Source organism: Homarus americanus, unplaced genomic scaffold (genome assembly GCF_018991925.1).
Source record: "Homarus americanus isolate GMGI-L3 unplaced genomic scaffold, GMGI_Hamer_2.0 scaffold7585, whole genome shotgun sequence".
NCBI classification, from domain to species: domain Eukaryota; kingdom Metazoa; phylum Arthropoda; class Malacostraca; order Decapoda; family Nephropidae; genus Homarus; species Homarus americanus.
In genome coordinates, this window is record NW_024732384.1 from 11,072 (window position 1) to 24,064 (window position 12,993).

Below are 12,993 nucleotides of genomic sequence, written 5' to 3' on the forward strand. Positions count from 1 at the left end.
CATTGTTGTCTGATCTGAGTTTTTTGTATGGTATGTTCTGCCTTTGTGCATTAAATAACTCATTATTTAAATTGTCGTGGAATTCGGCAATCTCAGATCTCGTTATCAGGTTGGTGTCATCTGTCAGGTTCACGCCCAAGCGCAACACCCCCTCTCTCAGCTGCCTCTTTATACTATCAAAGTTTGCCCTTCTGAAATCTGGGACTTTAATGGAATTTTCCTTACGTCTGACCTGAAAATCTAACTGGAATCTAATTTCTTTGTGATCTCTGTTTGCAAGTTCGTTCCCTACCTCGACATTGCTAATGAGGTTTTCTCTGTTCGACAGAACTAAATCGAGTATATTATTACCCCGTGTGGGTTCGGTTATATGTTGACTTAAGAAACAGTCCTGGATCGTTTCGAGGAAATCCTCTGATACTGAGTTACCCTAAGGTCAGTCCAATCTATTTGGCCAAGGTTAAAATCGCCTACTATACAGACTTTGTTGTGTATGGAAGCCCTGCGCATTTCATCCCAGATAAGTCTCTCATTAACTCTATCAAGATTGGGAGGTCTATATATTACTCCTATGATTAATTTTTCCCGACCGTCGATTAATTCTATCCAAATTGTTTCTGTATTCCGCTCAGTTTTTATTTCCTTATTTATTTCACACTTCAGATTATCCTTGACATAGATGGCTACTCTGCCTCCTTTCCTGGACGGCCTATCTGTATGGAACAATTTGTAATCCGCAACTTGGTATTCGATAGGTAACTCACGTGAGTCTAGGTTGATCCATGTTTCAGTGAAGAAGAAGAAGAAGAAGAAGAAGAAGAAGAAGAAGAAGAAGAAGAAGAAGAAGAAGAAGAAGAAGAAGAAGAAGAAGAAGATAAGAAGACTTTAACAATACCTCCTCACCTTACCTGTCCAGTCCATCTTCAGGTGTGTCGTCATCTCTTGGCCTCTCATTATGATCCCTTAAGCACCCTTAGTCACCCTTAGAGACCGTTAGACACCCTTAAACACCCTTAACCACCCTTTGTCACCCTTAGAGACCGTTAGACACCCTTAAACACCCTTAACCACCCTTAGTCACCCTTAGTCACCCTTACACACTCTTAAACACCCTTAACCACCCTTAGTCACCCATACACACCCTTAAACGACCTTAACCACCCTTAGTCACCCTTAGTCACCCTTATAAACCCCTAAACAACAACAAAATCCTTAGAGAATATCCTACAGAAGGACTTTTAGGGATACACTTTATGGATATATGAGGAAGGAGGCTGACAATTACCCCGTCAGTAGTCACCGTGACACCAGGAAGACTCGGGTCCTCGTACCAACAGAAGGATACAGGATCTACTTACACTTCACACTCCTGTAGAAGGATTCCTGAGAATTTTACCTAAAGGATATCAAGGTAGAGGCAGTGTTTAAATCCCCCAGGGACTCCCGTAGAAGGACTATTTGGCGACTTCCCCAGCAGGATATAAGATAGATGACCTTAAAGCCTAATATATGCCTCCCACAACTCCTGTAGTAGGAAGATGAAGGAAGGAACCAAGAGACAGAGGAAGGAGGACACACAGGTAATCGTTACGACCTTAAACATTCACCTGTGAGCCCCAGTGTATGAGGGGAGGGGGGAGACATACCTAAACTCCTCCTCCCTGCCACCTGGCCTGAGGGGAGGGTGGCAATGGTGTGTGAGGGGGAGGTAGTAGGAATTGATGGTCGTTATTGGGTGGTGGTGGTGGTGGTGGTGGTGGTGGTGGTGGTGGTGGTGGTGGTGGGTGGTGGTGGTGGTGGTGGTGGATGAGGTGGTGGTGGTGGTAGATAGTGGTGTGCGATGAATAGCTCCAATAGTAAGTAGTAATAGCAGGAATTGTGATAGTAGCGATGTAGTAGTAGTAGTAGAAAGAGTTGTAGTAGTAGATAAAGTAGTAGTAGTAATAGTAGTAGTAGTAGTAGTATGAGTACAGTACTATAATATTCTCTAACACCAAATAATCAACAGACATTCCAACACTATATTTCCACTCACAAATTTCAATGAAAATTTGGCGGGAAAAATCATAAACAGATTAATATTTTTCCAGTCCAATAAACAAAAAAAATAAAACCCCATTAAATCCCACAAACACGAAATTCGATATAATATTTTACAGAGCTAAATACCGTATCATAACCGCGTTTAATTAATCCCCAGAGCTTAAAATCCCTCCATTAATCTCTTACATCGTTTTCCGGGCGGTTAGATTCTGTTTTGTTGTTTACCCTCGATGCACCATCCAGCGGTCGGCAGTTGGTGCACATCACACGAAGGGAAATATCCAATACCACCACCACCACCACCCAGTCACGGCGGTCGTGGCCTCTACCTGTCAGTGAAATATCCTGCCGGGGAAGGAAGGAACAATCACCATCAGGTTCCATTTATGTCATCTGAGATATTACAGGACGAAGAGAAGGTGTCAACAACAATGGTTTCTGGGCCTCTCCACACCAAGATGGCTGCCGATCAGGGCTACCAACTGTTACACTTACACATTTTTTAATTATCATGATACTTTTTAATTTAAAGGATTATTAAACGTATTTTTTGGTTAGGATATAGATAAGTGTTTTAAATGATTTAGTTTCGGTATTAAAGGATATAGGATGGATTCTGAAGAGGGAATTAAAGTTAGTATAAAGTGTTGTGGTAGCACTGACGTCCACTCAGGTATTGTCACTTCAGTGTTGGTGATGTGAGAGGATTACACCTGCCCATTGTTCCCCGACCAGCCCCTGTCCCACGCCCACCACACACCCACGGCACATCCCACACCCACGACACATCCTGCCACGATACATCCCACGTCACCATATCCCACCCACGATACATCCCACGCCCACGACATCCCACGCCCACGATACACCCACACCCACTACACATCCCACCTACATCCCACACACATCCCACGACATCCCACGCCCACGACATCCCACGCCCACTACACATCCCACGCCCACGACATCCCACGTCCACGACATCCCACGCCCACGACATCCCACGCCTACGATACACCCACACCCACTACACATCCCACGCCCACGACACATCCCACCACACATCCCACACCCACTACACATCCCACGCCCACGACACATCCCACGCCCACAATACGCCCACACCCACTACACATCCCACGCCCACGACACCCACGCCCACGTTACATCCCCACGCCCACTGCTTTACCACGACTACACAACGCTTCCCATAATAATTTAAATCTACACTTCCTACATTGTTGTTTATATGTGGTGTGTGTGAATAGTAGGGGTAAAGCTACAGGTGAGGTCATTAAAGAATAATAACATTGGTACAGGTATAAGTACTTGTTATGACGTCACATCACCTATAAACCTAATACGTAAAGACACTTAATTTCACACACCTGTCGATATTTCGGTTCATATCTCACTTCACCGCCATAGACAAGCATTTAATCGATGAGTTAAAATGATCCCAGGTTACAATGGACTCAAAGGCTCGGTCCAGTTAAGAAAAAAAATTAATTGATTGACATTAGAACCTTAGATGGTCGTTTGATCATAAACCACTTGCCAACTCATTTATCCTTTAATATTTTTATTCTACTTATTTCCTTCCATTCAAAATAATTTATAATAGTTTTGTATCTGAATATTTCACTAATGTTATATTAATTGAGATGAAATGTTGTTGTTGTAGTATTAAGGGGTTAAATAAGTAACTGGTAACTGTTTGTATTGGTCGGTTGTAACCCAATAGGTGAAGAAGAGGTCTGATGAAAGCTAATCAGTTGATGTTTGTTTAGTTTAAGTTTAGTGCCCTTTTGGTGGATGAGGGAAGGTTGCTGGTCTCTCTCTCTCTCTCTCTCTCTCTCTCTCTCTCTCTCTCTCTCTCTCAAATGGTGGTGATTTCAACAAGCATTAGAGAGTGATCCTAACCACTACTGAGAGAGGAAGGAGGAGGAAGGGGAGAGAACGGGAGGAAGAGAAGGAAGAGGGAAATGGAATAGAGAGAAGGAGAAGGACGAAAGAAACTGGAGGGAGAGAGGAAGAGAAGAGGACGAGGGAGAGAGGGAGAGAAGAAGGAGGAAGAAAGAGAGAAGGAGGAGAGAAGAAGAATGTATTGCTTTTGGATAAGTTTTGTCTATTTTGTTTTAATTATAGATAGATAGATAGAGAGATATAGATAGATAGATAGACAGATAGATAGGATAGATGGATAGCTAGATAGATAGATAGAACATCCATAGACCCAGAATACCACCCCCCTCGACGGCTCCCTCCACCCCACCCCTCCTCCACCCCACCCCTCCTTCACCCCACCCCTCCCACCCCACCCCTCCCCCACCCCACCCTCCTCCACCCCACCCCTCCTCCCACCCCACCCCCTCCTCCCACCCCACCCTCCTTCACCCCACCCCTCCCCACCCCACCCCTCCCCCACCCCACCCCCCCCTCCACCCCCCACCTCCCTCCAGCCCCACCACCCCACCCCACCTCCTCCACCCCACCCCCATCCCCGCCTCCTCTCTCAGATGTGGTCAAGAGAGAGGTGTTGGTAATTCATGGTCGTCACAACTAATACGAAAGTTGAATAATTCTACATAGTTTTAACACCTCTCTCTCTCTCTCTCTCTCTCTCTCTCTCTCTCTCTCTCTCTCTCTCTCTCTCTCTCCTAAACTTTATTTCAAATACAAACTTTCACTTTCGTTATGGATAATTTAGAAAGTTTATCACGTGGGAAGAAAGTGAAATTATCTCCTCGGGTGAAAATATATTCCGATATTTTTTTGTGCTCTCTATTGTGTACTGTATAACAACTTTAAACTGTCTCCTTTATAAACTCACATAACCATATCTATACTGTATACTTTAATGTTTACTAATAATATATGTAAACTTTTTCTCTCACTAACATTGCATATCCGAGTTCAAGATGTCGCTGTTTACATATTTGAGTTCAAGATGGTCGCTGTTTACATATTTGAGTTCAAGATGGTCGCTGCTTACATATTTGAGTTCAAGATGGTCGCTGTTTACATATTTGAGTTCAAGATGGCCGCTGTTTACATATTTGAGTTCAAGATGGCCGCTGCTTTCATATATATTTGAGTTCAAGATGGCCGCTGTTTACATATCCGAGTTATGGTCGTTGTTACATATTTAGCCAAGATGCCGCTGTTTACATGAGTTCAAGATCGCTTGTTACTATTTGAGTTCAAGATGGCCGCTGTTTACATATTTGAGTTCAAGATGGCCGCTGTTTACATATTTGAGTTCAAGATGGCCTCTGTTTACTATATCTGAGTTCAAGATGGCCGCTGTTTACATATCTAAGTTCAAGATGGCCGCCTAGCACCTGGAAAACACAGGAGACATTACCTGGAGAACAACGCAACACAGGTTAGAGGGGTCACAATGCACCTGGATTAACAAGGTAGGGAGTTAACGAGGGTTTATTGTTGTTCACTGTGTGTCTGTCTGACCGTTACTGCCTGCGGTCACCTCTCTCTCTCTCTCTCTCTCTCTCTCTCTCTCTCTCTCTCTCTCTAGTTTTGTGTTCACTCTTCTATTTTATCAGATGAACGCCTGTCGATAGATAGATGGACAGTTAGATAGATTGTTTTGAATTTGTAGATAGAATTAGAAATATGTACATGAACCGTGTGTGTGTGTGTGTGTGTGTGTGTGTGTGTGTGTGTGTGTGTGTTGGCCCTCCTTTCCGGACTGCTCCACCACCACCACAACAAGTCAACCACTCTACCACAACCCCACCCCTCCCCCACCCCACCTCCCCCACCCCACCCCCTTCACCCCGCCCCAGAATCACTACTGATGGTCGGTCTGCACCTTGCGGTCAGGAGCAGGCGGACAGTGGTCAGCCCCGACGCTTTCCCTACCGCACTCCCCCAACCACACCCCAACACTCCCCAGTACCTGCTTACCTCCACCACAACCCCCACCCCCACACACCCCCACAAACACCCCCCACCCCCCACACACACCCCCACAAACACCCTCCCACCCCCCCACACAAACTCCCCCACACTCAACTCTACAGATACCGTCCTAAGGAAACATTGTTCTTTTTGTCTCTAGCTGAGAGTCAACCCGTGACGTCCTTCCATCCTTCTCTCCTTCATTCCTTCTGTCCATTATTCCTTCCATCCTTCCGTCTCTCTCTCTCTCCTTCTCTATCCCTCTCCTTCACCACCCCCACATCCCACCCCCTCCTTCTCCTCTCTCCTCATCCCCTTCCCTCCTCACCACCACCACCCACTCCCCTCACGCACCCACACGTACCCTTGGTCAAACTATCCCTTCCTGACGGTGGCCCGGGTCCTGACGGTGGCCCGGGTCCTGACGGTGGCCCGGGTCCGACGGTGGCCCGGGTCCTGACGGTGGCCCGTCCTGACGGTGGCCCGGTCCTGACGGTGGCCCGGGTCCTGACGGTGGCCCGGGTCCGACGGTGGCCCGGGTCCTGACGGTGGCCCGGGTCCGACGGTGGCCCGGGTCCTGACGCAGGCCCGGTCCTGACGGTGGCCCGGGTCCTGACGGTGGCCGGTCCGACGGTGGCCCGGGTCCTGACGGTGGCCCGGGTCCTGACGGTGGCCCGGGTCCTGACGCTGGCCTGGGTCCTGACGGTGGCCCGGGTCCTGACGGTGGCCCGTCCTGACGGTGGCCCGGGTCCTGAGTGGCCCGGGGCCTGACGGTGGCCCGGCCTGACGGTGGCCCGGGCCCTGACGGTGGCCCGGGTCCTGACGTGGTGCCCGGGTCCTGACGGTGGCCCGGGTCCTGACGGTGGCCCGGGCCCTGACGGTGGCCTCGGGCCCTGACGGCCCGGGTCCTGACGGTGGCCCGGGTCCTGACGGTGGCCCGGGTCCTGACGGTGGCCGGGTCCTGACGGTGGGCCCGGGTGCTGACGGTGGCCCGGGTCCGACGGTGGCCCGGGTCCTGACGGTGGCCCGGGTCCTGACGGTGGCCCGGGTGCTGACGGTGGCCCGGGTCCTGACGGTGGCCCGGGTCCTGACGGTGGCCCGGGTCCTGACGGTGGCCCGGTGCTGACGGTGGCCGGGTCCTGACGGTGGCCGGGTCCTGACGGTGCCCGGTCCTGACGGTGGCCCGGGTCCTGACGGTGGCCCGGGTGCTGACGGTGGCGGGTCCTGACGGTGGCCCGGGTCCTGACGGTGGCCCGGGTCCTGACGGTGGCCCGGTGCACGGTGGCCCGGGTCCTGACGGTGGCCCGGGTCCTGACGGTGGCCCGTGCTGACGGTGGCCCGGGTCCTGACGGTGGCCCGGGTCCTGACGGTGGCCGGGTCCTGACGGTGGCCCGGGTCCTGACGGTGGCCCGGGTGCTGACGGTGGCCGGGTCCCAGGCCCGGGTCCTGACGGTGGCCCGGGTCCTGACGGTGGCCCGGGTCCTGACGGTGGCCGTCCTGACGGTGGCCCGGGTGCTGACGGTGGCCCGGGCTCGGTTCTTCTTATATACTTTATTATTCCTGTATTTTATTTTTTTCCTTTGTTATGCACGACCGCCCACACACGTCCACACTCCGGGCACCTCCCACGCCCACACGTCCTGCACACACGTCCACACGTCCTGCACACACGCCCTCACGTCCCCACGCCCACACGTCCTGCACACACGCCCACACGTCCTGCACATACGCCCACACGTCCTGAACACACGCCCTCACGTCCCCACGCCCACACGTCCTGCACACACGCCCCACGTCCCCACGCCCACACGTCCTACACACAAGCCCACACGTCCCCACGCCCACACGTCCAGCACACACGCCTCACGTCCCCACGCCCATACGTCCCCACACACGCCTCACGTCCCCACGCCCACACGTCCTGCACACACGCCCACACGTCCTGCACACACGCCCACACGTCCTGCACACACGCCCTCACGTCCCCACGCCCACACGTCCTGCACACACAAGCCCACACGTCCCCACGCCCACACGTCCAGCACACACGCCCTCACGTCCCCACGCCCATACGTCCTGCCACACACGCCCCACGTCCCCACGCCCACACGTCCTGCACACGCCCACACGTCCTGCACACACGCCCACACGTCCTGCAAACACGCCCTCACGTCCCCACGCCCACACGTCCAGCACACACGCCCTACATCCCCACGCCCACACGTCCTACTCACTCACTAAAGGCTGAAGTATTCAAGAGAGTATATACAGTACTTGTAACCGCACGCCGCACGTCCCCACGCGCATCACTACACGCCACACTCACGCCCACATGCCGCACGCCAAACTTACACGCACACGACCGAATGCACACAGCCTCTCTCTCTCTCTCTATTTCCTGCCTGTGGGCCACATCATGACTCCCGCACGGCCCAGAAGACAGTTCACCAGACCGCAGCCAACGGAATGTGCGGTTACAGTCACTCTTGAATACTTACCTGCGGCACGCACCTAGCCGCAGGGGAGCCTAGGAGGTGGGTGGTCAGGAGATCTAACCTAACCTAACCTAATCTAAACCTTACCTTACCTTACCTAACCTAACCCGACTAACCTAACCTAACCTAACCTAACCTAACCTGACCTGACCTAACCTAATACAAACACACATACGCGATCTTCTACACAAGTTTACACACACACACACACACACACACACACACACACACTAAAATATGCACCCCATACAAAGACACACCCCCAAACAATGCCTCATACCCCCACCCTGATGCCCTTAGTGGAGGACCCCCAGGGCATCCAGACCCTGCCCTTCTTGCGAGGCTGTGACCCCTACATACCTGGGGCTAATTGACCTCCATGTGACCCGGAAACACCTTGATAATCCACCTCCCCAACCCTCCCTCCCCCACCTCCCCAACTTCTCCCTTCCTACCTCCCTCCTCCCTTACCTTCCCTCCACCACTTCCCTTCCCACCACCTCCCCTTGTTGGAGTGCCACCTTCACCTGGGTATCAGGAGGGGGAGGGTGGGGAGGGGAAGAGGGGAGGGAGGGTGAGTGGGAGGGGAGGCAGGGGCATGGGATTTTTTTTAATTTGGAGTCTCTCTCTCTCTCAGTTTTCAGAGGACAAGGTGGAGTATATTGAAGGGTCAAGTAGCACCGCCATCTTGAGTATTACCACCATCACCACCACTATCACCATCAGACTCTGACGAGAAAAACACCTGTTGAATTATTATGACACGTGCTGAAAACCCTTTCATGTACACCTGTCCCTTGCACACACACACACACCCACACACACACACACACACACAACAGACACGCTCCACTGGCCTCTAGGTATTTGCCAACTCACCTCATCTCCCGGGTTAGACGAGAACACAATGGTAGAGCCAAGTGATGTGGTTTTAGACGGCAAATAACGTGTAAAAGGCCGGCCATTACCGCCCACAGATCAATACAGCTAATGAAATCTGCAAGTGGTGGGTAGACTCGTTTGCGTGTGTACTTTTGGCTAGCTAATGAGCCTTAGTCGGTCAGATGACACTCTCAACCCAACCTCCCACACGTCCCAGTCTGTTTTTAGGAATGGTGTTTTGATCGTCTTTTATTTCACTTATGCTTTTGTTTGTGGAATGTTTTTGAAAGAGGAGTTTTAGCTAAATATTTCCCTCTTTTGTTATTGTTTAGTTAGATTTTTGTTTTGTTTATTTGTAGTTAGTTATTGAGTTTAAGAGAGTTACTCGCTTTCCTCCTCTTTTTCAGGAATGGATTCGATTGTCTTTTGTTTTTTTAATAATTTGACCTAATCCCTAATCCCTAATCATCCTTCGTCATCTCCAACAATCTTCAATCATCCCCTAATCATCTCCAATCTCCTACAATCTCCACCATCACCAATACAGAGTAGCTAATCAAAGTATTCATCCAATCATCCACGTCCAATCAGGAAAAATAGAGTCCTCGGATGTCGTTTGGGTCCTAATCATCCACGGTGCGATTGGATGATTGGATGATTGGATGATTGGGTGTTGATAAGATATAAGAGGATACGTTGCCTACAGTGGGGTTTGTGGGCGTGTTTTGGGAGTTTGTGGGCGTGTTTGGGAGTTTGTGGGCGTGTTTGGGGGATTGTGGGCGTGTTTGGGGATTGTGGGCGTGTTTGGGGTTTGTGGGCGTGTTTGGGGATTGTGGGCGTGTTTGGGTGGTTTGTGGCGTGTTTGGGATTGTGGGCGTGTTTGGGAGTTTGTGGGCGTGTTTGAGCGTTTGTGGTGGTAGGTGGTGTGGAGGGGTATCGACTAAAGAGTGAACGCAGTCCTCCTCACCCTCCTCCATCACCCCTCCTCCATCACCCTCCATCACCCTCTCCACAACCCCTCCTCCATCACCCCTCCTCCATCACCCCTCTCCATCACCCCTCCTCCATCACCCCTCCTCCATCACCCCCTCCTCCATCACCCTCCTCCATCACCCCTCCTCCATCACCCTCCTCCATCACCCCTCCCCTCCATCACCCTCCTCCTCCCTCACACACACACACACACACAGGATGAATAATGGTGGATGACGTTGGATGAGGATGTCTGATAGAGTGGTGTGGCGCTGGAGGGTTGACGGTGGATGCCTGAGGGTAGATGGATGAAGACGGATGACGATACTAAAAGGATGGATGGATGAAGACGGATGAGGATGATAAAAATGGATAAGGATGGATGACGGTGGTTTAGGATCGATGACAGGCTGATGAGAACGGGTAAAAGGCTGGATGAGAGGTGGATGAGAGGATGGATGAGGGTACCTTAAGGCAGCTTCCTGTATTAGTTTACCTGAAGCGGCCAGGCTAATTACCTCTTACCTGCACACTCATCCTACCTTGATAACTCCCCCAGCATCCTCCATCATCCAGCGGTCATCCTCCATCATCCAGCGGGCATCCTCCATCATCCAGCGGTCATCCTCCATCCTCCAACGGTCATCCTCCAACAGTCATCCTCCATCATCCAGCGGTCATCCTCCATCATCCAGCGGTCATCCTCCATCCTCCAGCGGTCATCATCCAGCGGTCATCCTCCATCTCCTGGCCTCAAGCATGAGTACAATCTCTCTCTCTTCTCTCTTCTTCTCTCTTCTCTCTTCTCTCTCTCTGTTTTACTGAAGAATAAAGCCAAGACAAACTTGAGAGAGAGAGAGAAGAGAGAGAGAAGAGAGAGAGAGGAATAACACCACAACCACCACCACTATACAACAGCCTTCCATATGGTGATTGTAACCACACCATAACTGCACCATACCACACCACACTACTACCACACCATACCATAGTACAGTATAATCACACCATAACCACACCATTGTTTACCACACACAAGCCACACCACACCACACCACATTAACAGCCACACCACACCACACCACACCACAGCCACACCACACCACAGCCACACACACCTTGTCTCGTGTTGAAAATATACACCTGTTCCAGTCCATCTTCCTCCACGCACACACGAGTCACACATCCGCCCCCCTTCCTCCCCTTCCTTCTCTTCTCCCTCCCTCCTCTCCTTCTCTCCTCCCTCCTCCCTCCCTCCTCCCACCTCCCCTTCCCTAAGTACCATTTACATCCGTTTCACCTCCCCTTCCCTCCTCCATCCTCTTCCCCCACCCTCCCTCTTCCCCCACCACCCCCTCCTCCCTTCTCCCCCCCTTGGCCAAGCAGCAGCACGCGCGTAATCAGTGACGGCAGACACACACACACACGCTTCCTCCTCCTTCACCTCCCACTGCTACGCCCCATCACCTTCACCTCTTCTCTTTCCATCTCTCTCAACGTCACCCACCTCCTCCTCTTCCTCCTACTCCTTCCTCCTCCTCTTCCTCCATCTTCCCCACACTAACTCCTCCTCCTCCTCCCTCTCCTTTTCCCCCTTCCTACTCTCCTCTTTCTTCTTCCTCCTCCTCCTCTTCCTCTTCCTCCAGGGCCATGTACCTGTACCACCCGGAGGCTAAGCCCTGGTTTCTCTCTCTCTCTCTCTCTCTCAGCAGAAGGCGGTGACGTAGGAAGACATACCCTGAAGATAAAGACATTAGTAAGGGTTAGGTCTTATAAAGCAGGTGTTAATTACGTACCTGTAGGAGGCGGTGAAGGTGTACTTGAACTTTTTGAGATTTTAGGTGTGAAATTTTTACCCTTTCTGAAAACTTTGTACAGAGATAAAACAAAAAGAGATAGATAGAGATAGAGAGAGAAAGAGATAAGGAGAGAGAGAGAGAGAGAGAGAGAGAGAGAGAATAGAGAGAGAGAGAGAGAGACAAATGAGAGAAAAATGAAGGAGAGAGAGAGAGATAATAGAGTTAATAATTAAGAAAAATATGTTTGTATTTCTCTAATTGAGAGAACTAATTAGTGTGCCAGGTGTAGTGTAGAGAGCTAATTAGTGTGCCAGGTGTACTGTAGAGAGCTAATTAGGGTGTCAGGTGTACTCTAGAGAGCTAATTAGGTGTCAGGTGTACTGTAGAGAATAATTAGTGTGCCAGGTGTAGTGTAGAGAATAATTAGTGTGCCAGGTGTAGTGTAGAGAGCCATTAGGGTGTCAGGGTGTGAAAACAGAGCTATTAGTGTGTCAGGTGTACTGTAGAGAGCTAATTAGTGTGTCAGGTGTACTGTAGAGAGCTAATTAGTGTGTCAGGTGTACTGTAGAGAGCTAATTAGTGTATCAGGTGTAGTGGCAATATCAAGATACTGACCACATACGCAGGAAGTGGCAGACGTGTACGAAACACCTTACCTACAACCATCAGACTCCCTCGGGTTTAGCCACACCCTCTCCAGCTTCGGACACCGCCTTGGATAACCTCTCCGAAACACAACACAATAAAACACAATATAATTTAAATAAAACCCAATTAATTATTACCTTTAAAAAAATCAATTAATAGCTAAAGATCATTAATTATTATTAGTATTAGATAGAATTATTTGTTCTGTGGGAGATATTAGTTAATTAATT